General features: G+C 52.3%; 1 protein-coding gene across 3 annotated transcripts in view; it reads left to right on the forward strand.

Moving 5' to 3' along the window:
• Positions 1-12,383, forward strand: part of CNTFR (ciliary neurotrophic factor receptor) — a 40,158-nt gene continuing 27,775 nt past the window's right edge. For 2 of the 3 annotated variants that reach the window (XM_005859513.2, XM_014534227.1), the window contains exons 1-2: positions 1-40; positions 9,700-9,809. The gene's annotated coding sequence lies outside the window, so the exon portion shown is untranslated. The remainder of the gene's footprint in view (positions 41-9,699; positions 9,810-12,383) is intronic. The other variant, XM_005859514.2, reaches the window with a different exon arrangement.

A 12,383-nucleotide genomic window follows, 5' to 3' on the forward strand; every position in this document is an offset into this window, starting at 1 on the left:
AGAAGGACGAGGCGCCGAGTCCGGGCTGTCCGAGGGCGCGGTGAGTATCCCGCGGCGGATCGAGCGCGGCCGAACCCTCAAACCCTCGGGCTGACCGACAGACCCGCGGCTCTTGTGCGCGCGGGAAGAGGGAGGGACGCTCGTGGGCCCTCCAACGGGTTGGGGAGACAGGAAAGTTCACAGGAAACTTTGCCCGAAAACTCGGGGGCTGGGGTGCCGGAGAAGAGGCCCCCCCACGTCCGGGCGAGCAGGGGGGTTGGGCGTGGTGGTAGTGGGGGCGGACGATCAGCGTGGGGAAGGTGGCCCGGCTGGATGGACCTGTCGCCCCTGGTCTCCCTCACCCCTCCGCAGAGCGCGCGGGGTCTGGGAAAATTCCTGAGCGGGGGTCGCAGTGACCCCCGCGCGCCCGGAGGTAGCTTCCTTCTCTGGCAGGAATCTGGACCTCAGAGCGTCTAGTGGTTTGAACGGACGCGTCTGCCAGTGTCTGTGTGTCCGTGTGAACCCCCGTGTGTGTGTGTGTGTGTGTGTGTGTGTGTGTCTCGGCATGAGCCCCTCTGTGGTTTCCCGGTGAGTGTGCCTGGATGTCTCTCCACGTAGTGGGTCTCCTCCGGTGTCTCTTTGTAAGTCCTCCAGTGTTGCGTGTCCGTGTGAGTCCGTGTGTGGTGTGTTCGCATCTCTTTGTGAGTCCGCCGGTGTGTGTCTCCTCCAGCGCGGCTCGGTGGGAGCTGGCCCGAGTGTCCCTGTGTTATTCGGAGTAGTGTGTCTCTCGTGCGTGGGGGCTGGGCCGCAGGGAGGTCACCAGACGGACAGCTCTCCTCTCCGGAGCCTCTCCTCCTGCGTCTAGCTCTCGCGCAGCTCGCTCCCTTGGCCCCCTCCCCCCTCCAGTAGCTTCAGGCGGGCAGGACTATTTCACGCCTTGTTGAAAATTCAGGATTTTCTTTCTCTTTCCGACTAGTCTCTCTTTGAGAAGCGTCTGTGTGTGTCTGTGTGGCTGACAGCTTGTCTGAAACACTGGGTGTGTGTCTGCCTGCCTCTTTCGGAGTGTTTCTGTAACATCAATTATTTTGCCTGTAATACTAGCCATAATTGTGTTTGTGTCACGAGGGGCGTTCGTGTGGCTGTAATCAGGGAGGTGGCGGGAGTCCGAAGTGCTGGGTGTGTTTGTGTATCTGTAATTGCTGTATGTCCAGGGGCTCTGAAACAGCCTATTTTTGTGTGTCTAATTCTGGGTGTGATGGCTCCCATTGCATGTGTGAGGATGGGGCTTCAACAATTGTATAGTCCTATGTCTGTAGGGCCAGCCTGGGCTGGGGTGGGGGTGGAGGGGCCTGTATGTCTTCAATAAACGATGCCTCCCTGTTGCCACTGTTCAAACCCACACAAATCCTCTGGACTGGTTCTTGGGGCTCCTGGTCAGGATTTCTGACATGGAACTAAGGTTCACACTCCATCAAGGCTAATACTCCATCTGGGGCCCTAGCCTCATCCAAACGCTAGGAATTTAAAGTTCACATTCAAGACTTCTTGGGATTCTGGAATTCATACTCAGATTCACACTGGGACGCTTAAATGCACATGACTCACACTCAGAATGACACCAGGACAATGGACTCACACTCAGGTGCACACTTACATTCTGGGGTTCCTATCCAGCTGTACCCTTCAGTCCTGGAGGTTACAGTCAGGCTCACATGGGGACTCTATGTTCACACTTAGGTTCACATTTTTATCCTAACTCGGCTTACAGACTTACATTGAGACCTAGAGCCCATGCTCAGAATCTCACTGGGGTCCTAGGTCTCACAATTGGACTCATGCTAAGACCTTGGAGCTTACTCCATTCACACATCCTAGAGCTCATACTCAGAGTCACATTAAAACTAGGGGCTCAGTGTTATGTACAATAGCTTAGATCTGGAAACAGTCCAAGTGCCCATCAGTAGATGAGTGGATTAAAAAAGCTGTGGTACATTTACACAATGGAATACTATGCGGCTGTAAAAAAAAGAAGGATCTCTTACGCTTTGTGACTGCATGGATGGACTTGGAGATTATGCTAAGCGAAATAAGCCAGTCAGAGAAAGACAAATATCACATGATTTCATTTATATGTGGAATCTAAGGAACAAAATAAACTGACGAACAAAATAGGTCCAGAGGCATGGATGCCTGGAACAGACTGACAGATTTCAGAGGGGAGGGGAGGGGAACAGGAAGGGATTAACCAAAGAATGTATATGGACACAGAAGGCCTGGGTAGGGTGGGAGCTGGGTGAAGGAGGGCAAATGGGGGGACATCTGTAATACTGTCAACAATAAAAAATTACTACAAAAAAAAAAGACTAGGGGCTCACATTCAGACTCATATGAGGAACCTGGAGCTCACATGTGAACTCGAGGCCTCACATAGGGCACAGGGTCATAGACTCATGCTTCCAGCTTAGAGCTCACACTCAGATTCAGACTAGAGCTCTAGTGATCGATTACATGTAATATTCTCACTTCCATCCTGGGATCACTTAGGGACCTAGTGTTCACACTCAGACTTACAGATGAACCCTGGCATTCACATTCAGAATGCCGTTAAGACTAGGGCAGCCGTGGGCAAACTACGGCCCGCGGGCCGGATCCGGCCCGTTTGAAATGAATAAAACTAAAAAAAAAAAAAACCGAACCCTTTTTTGTAATGATGTTTACTTTGAATTTATATTAGTTCACACAAACACTCCATCCATGCTTTTGTTCCGGCCCTCCGGTCCAGTTTAAGAACCCATTGTGGCCCTCGAGTCAAAAAGTTTGCCCACCCCTGGACTAGGGGCTCTCACTCACACTTACTCTAGGACTCTAGTGCTTATTTATACTGACTTGTGTGGGAATCCTGGAACTCGAACCTCAGTCCTGCAGCTTAGTGTCAGAGCATACCGTGACCTGAGTTCACACTCAAACCTATACTTCCATCTTAAAGTTCACATTCAGACTGATATCCCTGGTGGTTACATGAAACTCACCCTTATGCCCAGATACACACTAGGGCCCTAGTGCTCACATTCAGACTCATTGCTTCCATGTTGAGGTTTTCATATTCACATGGGACCTTGGGTTCACACTTAGAATCACACCCAGTTACACTTTTATTCTGAGGCTCAGACATTCAACTGCACACTGAGACTGTGGTTTTCATACTCCCAGTGGAATTTAGAACTCATATTCATATACAGCCACGCTTCCTTTTGGTTTATGGTGTATATCAGGGCAGTTGGGGTGAGAAACTGAGACTGCTACAAGATCTGTCCCCTCCAAAGGTGGGCTAGGGAGGGCAGGGTTACATGTGTGGTCACATCCCTCACTTGGGAAGTGGGCTAATGGAGAGGATGATGGGAAAATGTTGGCATGGTAGCTGGACGGCACCAGGTGTTAGACGGTAGGGTCAGACTGGACCTGGGTTCAGCAACCTCGGTACTTGAGTTCTGGCTAGGAAAGAATTCAGGGCCAAGACTCCAACAATTTATTTAGAAAAATCACAGAGGTGATTACAGAAGAAGCAGTTTGTAGAAGACATGGGTTTAGGAAACAAGTTATGGAGGCAAAGGACAGGCCCTTGGAGCTTAGAAAGATAGGAAGATAAAAGGTGACTGGCATTAGGGGAGGGAAAGAAGAAGGGGAAGGGAAAGGTGTGGGCATGCTCCCAGGGGGGAGAGCGCACTGGGTCCTCCGAACTAAAAGCTTTTAAGGGCGGAAATCTTAGGGGAGGTCCCATGGGAGGATCTCAATAGAATATTCCTTTCAGGGTCGGGGGGTCTCCACTGATTGATTGGTCAGCGCCAGGGCGGGGGTCTTTATTCGATGCAGCTTGGTCCCGAGGTCACCCTTGGTGTCCCTTGTCTGGTTTTTCTGCTTTTCTGAGCCTGGAGCTGAAATTTAACTGAAGCCTGATGTTATCTCTAAGGAGGAAAGGTCAGGGGGTCTAAACTCAATGACCAGTGATATGCTAGGGGAGGAAAGGTAACCCTGGGGATGGGGTCCCCCACTACAATTATCCGTTGCTAGGCATCCAGGGGCTTTTCACCTGGTGACCTTCTGTACCTGGCCTATCGTCCTTGCTCTGCTCATATCCGTCTAACTGCCTACCACAAAAACACTGACCCAGTTAAACCTTCCGCCTTTACTTCCCCAAGGAGACTAGGCTCTTGGCAGGAAGGTCTGAGTAGCTTTTTGGTGAAGGGATGATATGTACTCTTAGAGTCTCCCATGTGCTTTGTTCATGCACATCCCTTCTGTGGTAGAGAGAGTCAGGTGTGTGGAAATAAGACTCATGTCCTCCCAAGACATCTGCTCCATCCCAGTCATAACTTACCATGGGAGGGATACAATGATGACCTGGTGAGGGGGTAGGCCTCTGGCTCCTTTGACCCTCTAAGGGTGTTGAGTTTCTGATTCTAAGGGAGGTTGTAGCCCCTGAGAAAGTAGCTGGAGGAAGACACTGGATTGGAACCCACCCTCTCTTCTCTGCCCTGGCTGAAGAGGGGTAGGGGCCAGGTTATGTTACAGCACACAGTGTCTCCTGGAATACCTGTTGAGCCCTTTCCTTGTCTCCAGGGAATGCCCAGGGTTCTTCCCTCTACCCCTCAGAAGAACAATAGCCCTAGAGGATGGGGGGTTGTGTTGTGTTGGGCTAGGTTGCAATCAACCCTAGCCCTCTACCTGCCCTGGAGACTCTGCCTGGGCTTTACATGCATGCCCTCCCACTATGGGGCCAGCGGGTGGGGTACTTGAGATGTATTATCACCCTATGGGAGCCCAGGAAGTCAGGACCTGGCCCTCAGGCTCAAATGATTGGGCTATGACAGCTCCTGTCCCTGAAGGGGACACATGCTCTCCAGCCCTCCTATGAGGGTGGGGGGCTTGGAGGAAAGGCGCCCTGCTCTCTGCCCCCCCATGGTGAGTTGAAGTGTAAATGAATCGGAAACATATGGAGTGGATTTTCTTTGAAATGCAGATGGGTTGGGGGGGGGGACCATGTGTGCCTGGTTTGTAGGGGGGGGGGGTGTCCCAGAGAGCATGGAGGCTGAGGAGAGAGAGCTGACCTCCTCCTCCAGGCCAACCATGGGACATCAGCTGTGTAAACTCCTGTGGCCCTGAGTGACCACACCCACCAGGGCTCTTGGCTTCCTGTGGGGAGGAGCTGGGAAGGCAGGTGGTCCCTGTGGGCCAGGAGCACTGAGGTGATTCCCCGCCCCCACCACCACCTCCTTTGCCTCTGCCAAGGGCAGAGAGGCCCAAAGAACAGCCATGCTGGGTTGGGGGTCATCAGAGGTGGGAGCTCTGGGGGACACAAGGGATAGAAGGAGGAACTGGGGCAGATGTGGGGACTGATTTAGACCGGGCCACTGTGGGAACCAGCTCCCAGAAGCTGGGGCTAGAGCTATAGTGGAAGGAACTGAAGTTAGATTACGGTGGTGACTTCTAGTCAGTGCAAGGGCTGGTCCTGGGGTTTAGAACAGAAGAGTCCTCACTCCTGCAGGAGGATTGCTTTTCCCAGACCAGAGCAGTCAGCGTACCCCTCCAGACACTGTACCTCACCCGCACAACACTCAGCAAGCTTGCGTAGTAATTGCCTGTGGGCTCTGTGGGACCCAGGGACTGGGTCTGCTTTGCTCCCCTCAGTACCCTGCCCCTGGCACAGACCTGGTACACAGAAGGGCCGTGTTGATTAAACAGTACATCTTTTTCTCTTCCATCAGACTGAGTGCTCCTCATAGGCAGAACTGTAACGCCAACTCCCAGCATAGTGCCTGAGAGGGACTAGGTGCTCAATAAATGTTGAGGAATGAACAACTGTTGAGTGGGACAGACCACAGGGAGATGGGGGGGGGGCTCCCTGGGGTTTCTGGCTTGAGATATAACAGCCTCTGTTGTACATTCCTGTTTAGTTCAAAGGACCCCTGAGTAATTTGTAGGCTTGTCTAAAGGAAGGACTTCCTCGTACTTAGGGAAGGAGAGCAGAGGACAGGCAGCTTCTTCCTTGAAAAGGTTTGGACGATGGGAAATGGACAGGGCAACGACCCTGATTTTGTGGCTCAGTTCGGAGGTCACCTCTGTTCTTTCCCCAGCTTCAGGGTTTTTCAGGTGAGAAAGCCCTTCTTCCCCACGTTGTTGTGAGCACATCCCTTTCTCTAGGTCTGGGTTTCTTGGCCTCTAGCCGAGGCGGTGGACCCCATCTCTGAGCCTCTGAGGCTGGGCTTTGAAGTTGTTAAGCTGTTGTGGGCACCACGGATTGTCTGTATTGGTTATTAACGGCTGTCTGAGAACACAGGGTTCGGATCCTAAAAATATCCTGTCCAGCCAGAGCCTAGGAGTTGCCAGTGTTGGCTGGTGTAGCGATGGCTGCATCTTGATCAGAAAGATGCAGAGCCAAGAGAGACTGGGAGAGTGGGGAAACTGAGGCAGCGGAGCAGGAGATGCACAGGAGACAGGATCTTTGTTTTATATAGAACAAAGATTTATAAAATCAGTGATGCCATTTAGTCAAATTATGGCAACATTTAGGGTAATCTGTTATCCTGCACTGCAGAGAATTTCCTTCTGAGATGTATCAGAAGCTACGTCTGATATCAGATATAAAAATCAAGTCGTCAATAGTAACCATTTCAAGTCCAGCTTCAGGATGTTCCAAAATAAGTGTGTGGCAAAGAAAAAAAATCTTCTCCAAGTTGACTTTTCTTTTTAAAGATGGTTAAAATTGATTTTTAGAGAGAGAGGGAGGGAGGGAGAGAGAGAGAAACATCAGTGTGAGAGAGAAACATGGATCAGCCGCCTCCTGCACGTCCTAGGAATCGAGTGGCAACCTTTTCAGTGCACAGGACGATGCCCAACCAATTGAGTCACACCAGCCAGGGCCCACGGACTTTTCTGAGCCACTGTCCCCATCTCTACCTTCTAGAAGCCTCCCTTACAGCCCAAGTCCTAATAAGGTTCTTGCAGCCCCCCCTCTTCTACTCCCCCTCCACCTGACCTCTGACTCTCAGACCTCTGTGTAGCCCCTCTCCCCTGGAGAAGGGAGCTGCCCAGTGATCCCACAAAGGTAAAAAGAGCCCAGCTCTGGAGGCAGATGCCCTGTGACCTTGGTCCTTGAGCTGACCTTTCTGGGCGCCTTCTTGAAATCATGGGCTGGGGGGCTGGGCCCTGGCCCAGGCCCGGAGAAAGCGCCGTTTTGGCATCCATCCAGGCCCCTGACGTCAATGACTCTCCAAATAATGGAATCAATATTGGGTGGGGTGGGGGGGCAAGCGTGAACCAGGCCCCAGCGATTAGAAACAGATCAGCACAAACCCGCAGCTGATTCTGATAGAGCTGCCTTGGAGAGCTAGGGTGGGAGGCCTGGGCGGAGGTGGACCTGGGTGGGAAGAGGGGGGCTCAGGAATGGGAGGCAGAGCCCCCCGAGTGTCCAGACCGTGAGGGTACACTAGTGCACAGTCTCTGGGGCTGCTGGGGTGGGAATGATAGGGTGGGGATTCCTGTCCTGGCCCCTTCGTCCTTTGAGCCTGTGGGGTTCCAAGGCAAGGGGAAGTTTGTGAATGGAGACTTCTTTCAGCCAGTGAGTGACAAAGAATGGGCAAGGGAAGTTCAGAGTTCATCTTTCTGCATCCCAGACTGGGGCCCCTAGACTGGATTGTATTAAGGGTCACAGGTTATATACCGAGGGTAGAGAGAGAATTCTGAGTGAGACCTAAGGGAGATGACCTTTTGCTTGGAGGCAGAAGGCATTAATCTAAGACTGAGAAATGGGTCTTCCCCCTCAGATTGGGAGTGTGGCCTCCTCCATCAGCTCATGTCCTCTCAGCCTCCTAGAAGGCAGCAGGTGAGGATGGAGGGGGCCATAGGGTCCATAGAGGGCTGGCCTGGCGGCAGCTGACAAAAAACAGGAAGAAGGGCTGGGGGAGCAGCTGTAATTATGGGGCATTTATTATTAATCAGATGAAATTGCTGGAAGCAGCTGGTGTAATCTGCGTAGCGATACAGACTCTGCATGCTCCCCCCAACACATGCATGCCACACACAGCCTGAGCCTTGTTTGCTTTCACAGATCTTTTCTTGTGAAGGTTGGATGGCTCTATATGTGTCTCTGTGTATGTTGGCATGTATCTGTCTGCATTTTTTCATGTCCACCTGTGCCCTGCTCTCCCTCTATTGTCTTTTTTTCCAACTACCTCTGTCATTCTTTGGCCCGATGTGTGTCTCTTTGCCTCTGCCTCCCTCTCTTTGGGCCCATCTCTCGGTATGTCTGTATCTGTTACCACCAGCCAGCCTGTCTCTTAACACCTTGTTTTAGTTTCTGGCCATCTCTCCCTAGTTGGTGGTTTCTCTGCATCTCTGGGAGGAGTTGGATGACACAGAATCCCTTTCTCACGAGTATGTGTTTAGGCAACTGATCATGCCTTTGGGACCAGTTTTGGGGGAAGAGGGACATTTGGACCCCGAGGATCTCCTAGGGCAGTGGTTGGCAAACTGCGGCTCGAGAGCCACATGCGGCTCTTTGGCCCCTTGAGTATGGCTCTTCCTAAGCCTTAGGAGTACCCTAATTAAGTTAATAACAATGTACCTATCTATATAGTTTAAGTTTAAAAAATTTGGCTCTCAAAAGAAATTTCAATCGTTGTACTGTTGATATTTGGCTCTGTTGACTAATGAGTTTGCCGACCACTGTCCTAGGGTCTTGTAGAAGGTGAGGGCTCTTGGTAAGTGACTGGAGCCAGTAGAAGCATCAGTGACCTTTAAGATAGTCCTGAGTACAATGGCAGCTCCCTTACCAACTAGAAGTCGTGTGACTTTGGGCAAGTGCTTTTGTTCTCTGGGCCTCAGTTTCCTCACCTGTGAAATGTAAACAGAATTACCTCCACAGGTTATTTTGATGATTTCGTGCAAAAATGTATGTTAAGTACTTACCATGGTATCTGGCTCATCAAAGAGCCTGAACAATTGCTAGCTGCTACTGTATTATTATTGGAAAAGGCACCGAGCAGGTAAGAGAGATCTGCAGAGGCAAACTGGTATAGAAGAAAAGCTCTGGAATGAAGACTCAAATCTGTGTTCCGGAACTAATCAGCTATGTGGTGTTGGGCAAGTTCCTTAACCTCCCTAAATATCAGTTTTTTTTTCAACTGTCAAATGTGAATAGTACTATAATCTACCCCATGGAGAAGTGAAGAAAATTAAATGAGATAATGCATATACAGTGCCTAACAGTTCCTGGCACGTAACAAATGCTCAATAAATCAGAGTGGTGACGAGGCAGAGGAAGAGGATGGTAAGATGGTGAGTGTTTATGCCCTGCCAGTGGCCATGTGTCTCTGCGTGAGGACGCATGTGAGAATGCATGTGTGTGATATGAAGGTACTGATGTCTGTGAACTGGTTGTGTGGAGATTTGGGGGTGTCTGGGTGAATATGAGCGTGTATATCTGTACATGGTGTCAGCCACTGGCTTCTGGCCTCCCTTTGCTCCTGTGGTTCAGAACCTAAAGTCCGCAAGGGGTGCCAGATGGACTTTGGACTACTCCCAACTTTTCTTCTTCTGGATGCTTCTGCTGCCGGCCCGAGTCTCCCCTTCTTCCAGGGGGTTGTGAGTATAGAACAGACTCTGGGTTGGACCAAGGCCCGTGGCTCCTCTGTGACCTCTGATTTGTGCCCTTTGCCCTTCTAGAATTCAGCCTTGTCACATCATCCGCCCCCTTGGTTTTGGAAGTCTCAGGAAGAGTTGGGTCCGCAGGAGGAGGACATTGATGTGCTCGGTGTGTGGCCAGTGGTGAAGAGGTATGTGCTGGGAACCCAGGGGAGGAGGTCAGTCTCGGGGCATCAGGCAGATATGGTAGGTGGAGCTGTAGGTCGGGGACGTTAGTGAAGGAGGGCCCGAGATCCCTTTCTTCTTTCCCCCTGTCTTCTTCCTCCTGGGGCCTTTCATGCTCTCATAACAGGTCTGAAAAGGGGGAGAGACTTACCCACAATCACACAGGCTAGAGCACAGCCAGTACAGAAAACTGGGTTCTGCATGAGGGGACTGAATCCCGGATGTGGGAGTATGTTTTTGTCTCATTGTCAGGCTCCCTCTCTGCCCCCAAAGCATCTCTCTGGCTCGATTAGGGAAGCAGCTGGGTTTGGAGGAGATGGGATGGGGGGCGGGGGGGGGTCAGAAAGTCTAAAATATTCTGGGGCCAGCCATAGGGCTGGGTCTAACTCTTCCCGCCTTTCATTCAATCCAGGCAAGGCCCCTGGATTGGCAGCCCAGGGGTGGGGTTGTCCAAGGAATTGAGGCACTGGAGCGGAACGGAAGGGCCTATTGTCCAAAACCCGCCAGAAGCCCACAAAGGCCAGCGGGCTTTTCATCTCAGCTCCCAAACAGACTGGCCATTTTCCCGGCTTGGCTCGGGAGTGGTGGGGCCTGACCCTTCAGAATTAGGACTGGGGTGCTGTTCAGTGGGGGGTGAGGTATCCCAGACGCATGGCCATTAAAGGGACTTAAAATGGAGCTGGGGTTCTGAAGAGGGGGAAGGGAGGCTCCAGAGGGCTGTAGAGAGTTAAGCTTCCATCTTCACTGTTCCCCAGAGGACCGAAGGACACGGAGTGGGGTATCTGATACAAGTTCAGATTTATTAATAGCTAATAAATATTTATAGGGGACACACCTGGGAGGAGTCTGATGGCTTGTTGGGAAAGTGAGCTACTGAGCTGTGAGGGCACATAATCCTCCCCTTAGACTGGGAACACCTTGGGGAGCTGGAACAGGAGGTGGAGAAGGCAGGCTAGTGGTCAGGCAAGAGAATGGGCTTCCTGCAGCAGGAGGGATTGAAGCCAGACAGCAGAAAGGACTTCCTGCCAATGAACAGTAGCTCCGATGCCCTGACCCTGTCCCCAGGGATCCCAGAGGATCACAAAGAGCAGGGGAGCTGGAGAACACCCCCCCGGGGGCGGGGGTTGGGGGGGTAAGGCTGAGGCAGCTTCTGTGAAGGCTGAGGAGGCTGGAAGGAGGACTTGGCAGTTCTGTCCACCCTCCCCCAGCAGCACCTCCAGCTCCACTTTAAAAACGGCTTTTTAATTTAACAAAGTGGATGAAAAACTGTTTTTGGAAATAAAAGGTATCTGCTGTCTCCCAGGCTGGACTCAGCCCTTGCCGAGAGCCTCTCTCTGGGTTTCTCCCACTACCAGTGGCTCCTTTCCTCTCTCTGTCTGCGTCTCTATTTAGTTTTTTCATTTCAGCTCCTGGACCCCCTGGCTTTCCTTTGGCCTCCCATCACCCATCTCCCCCATTTCAGCCTCTGTGGGCGTCTCATCCCCAGTTGCATATCTCCATGTCTCCGCATCTCCTTCTGTCTTTCTCCCGGCCTCTCTCTTCTGGAGCTTGTCTCTCTCCTGATTTGTCTCTGTCTCCCTGCCTGTCTCAATCTCTCTCCCTTCCCCCCTTTCCTTTCTCCCCCAACCCCTGCTCTAAATGGGTCTATTTAAAACACCCGACGCTGCCAAGTCAGAAAAGCTCTCCTGATAAAGCGCATTAGGCAGAGGGAGGGAGGAAGGGGGAGGAGGGAGCAGCAGGCGGACGGATTGATCCAAGCCCGTAACCCCATTAATCAGGCATCGTGGATCCCCCTCCCTCCCCCAGCTTCAGCCCCTTCAGAGCTAAAAGCCCCTGAAATATTTATCACCCCTCCCCCATGGGGGCGAGGGGAGGAGTGTGTGGCCCTTGGTGTGAGCATCCCCAGCTGCTCTCCGCCCCCCCCCCGTGTGTATATGCACATGTGTGCATGTGCTCATGTCTGCACGCCTGGGTGTGCACACCTGACAGGCCCAGGGGCCAGCTGCCTTCTCGGCGCCCCTAACATGAGCAGCTTGGTTCCCTGGGCAGCCCCTGGAGGCCCTAGAGTCTGGCTGGACGTGCGGAATAGGGAGACTTCAGGGTCAGGTGGGGGTCCTCATGCCCCCCCAAATTGCAGTAACTGAAGGACTGGGTAGCTGCACTGTCATTCTCAGGTGAGCTTGGGGTTCAGTGCTCAGATTCCCCCACATTTCCGGTGTGAGCAGTAACTTGGGGAATAGAAATGGGGACTCCATGCTTCTAAGTGCCCGAAGGTAACTTGGAAGGCTAGATGAAGTTCCCCCTTTATCCTCAGAGGGCAGGAAGATGAGCCGAGGTGGTTTGGGGGTCTCCCATCGCCCTGAAAAATGCAGGGAGGTGACCTGGGCTTGGGAGGGGTCGCCATCACCCCCAAAGAGTAAGAAGGTGGCCACGCCGGCATCGATGGGGAGCTGGGTCCCACATCCAGGGCTCTCTGACTCCCCGGGCAGCAGAGGTCAGCCCTGAGACCGGCCGGGGTCTGCCCCCGCCAACTTCGCCTG

This window comes from Myotis brandtii, unplaced genomic scaffold (assembly GCF_000412655.1).
Source record: "Myotis brandtii unplaced genomic scaffold, ASM41265v1 scaffold1270, whole genome shotgun sequence".
NCBI classification, from domain to species: Eukaryota; Metazoa; Chordata; class Mammalia; order Chiroptera; family Vespertilionidae; genus Myotis; species Myotis brandtii.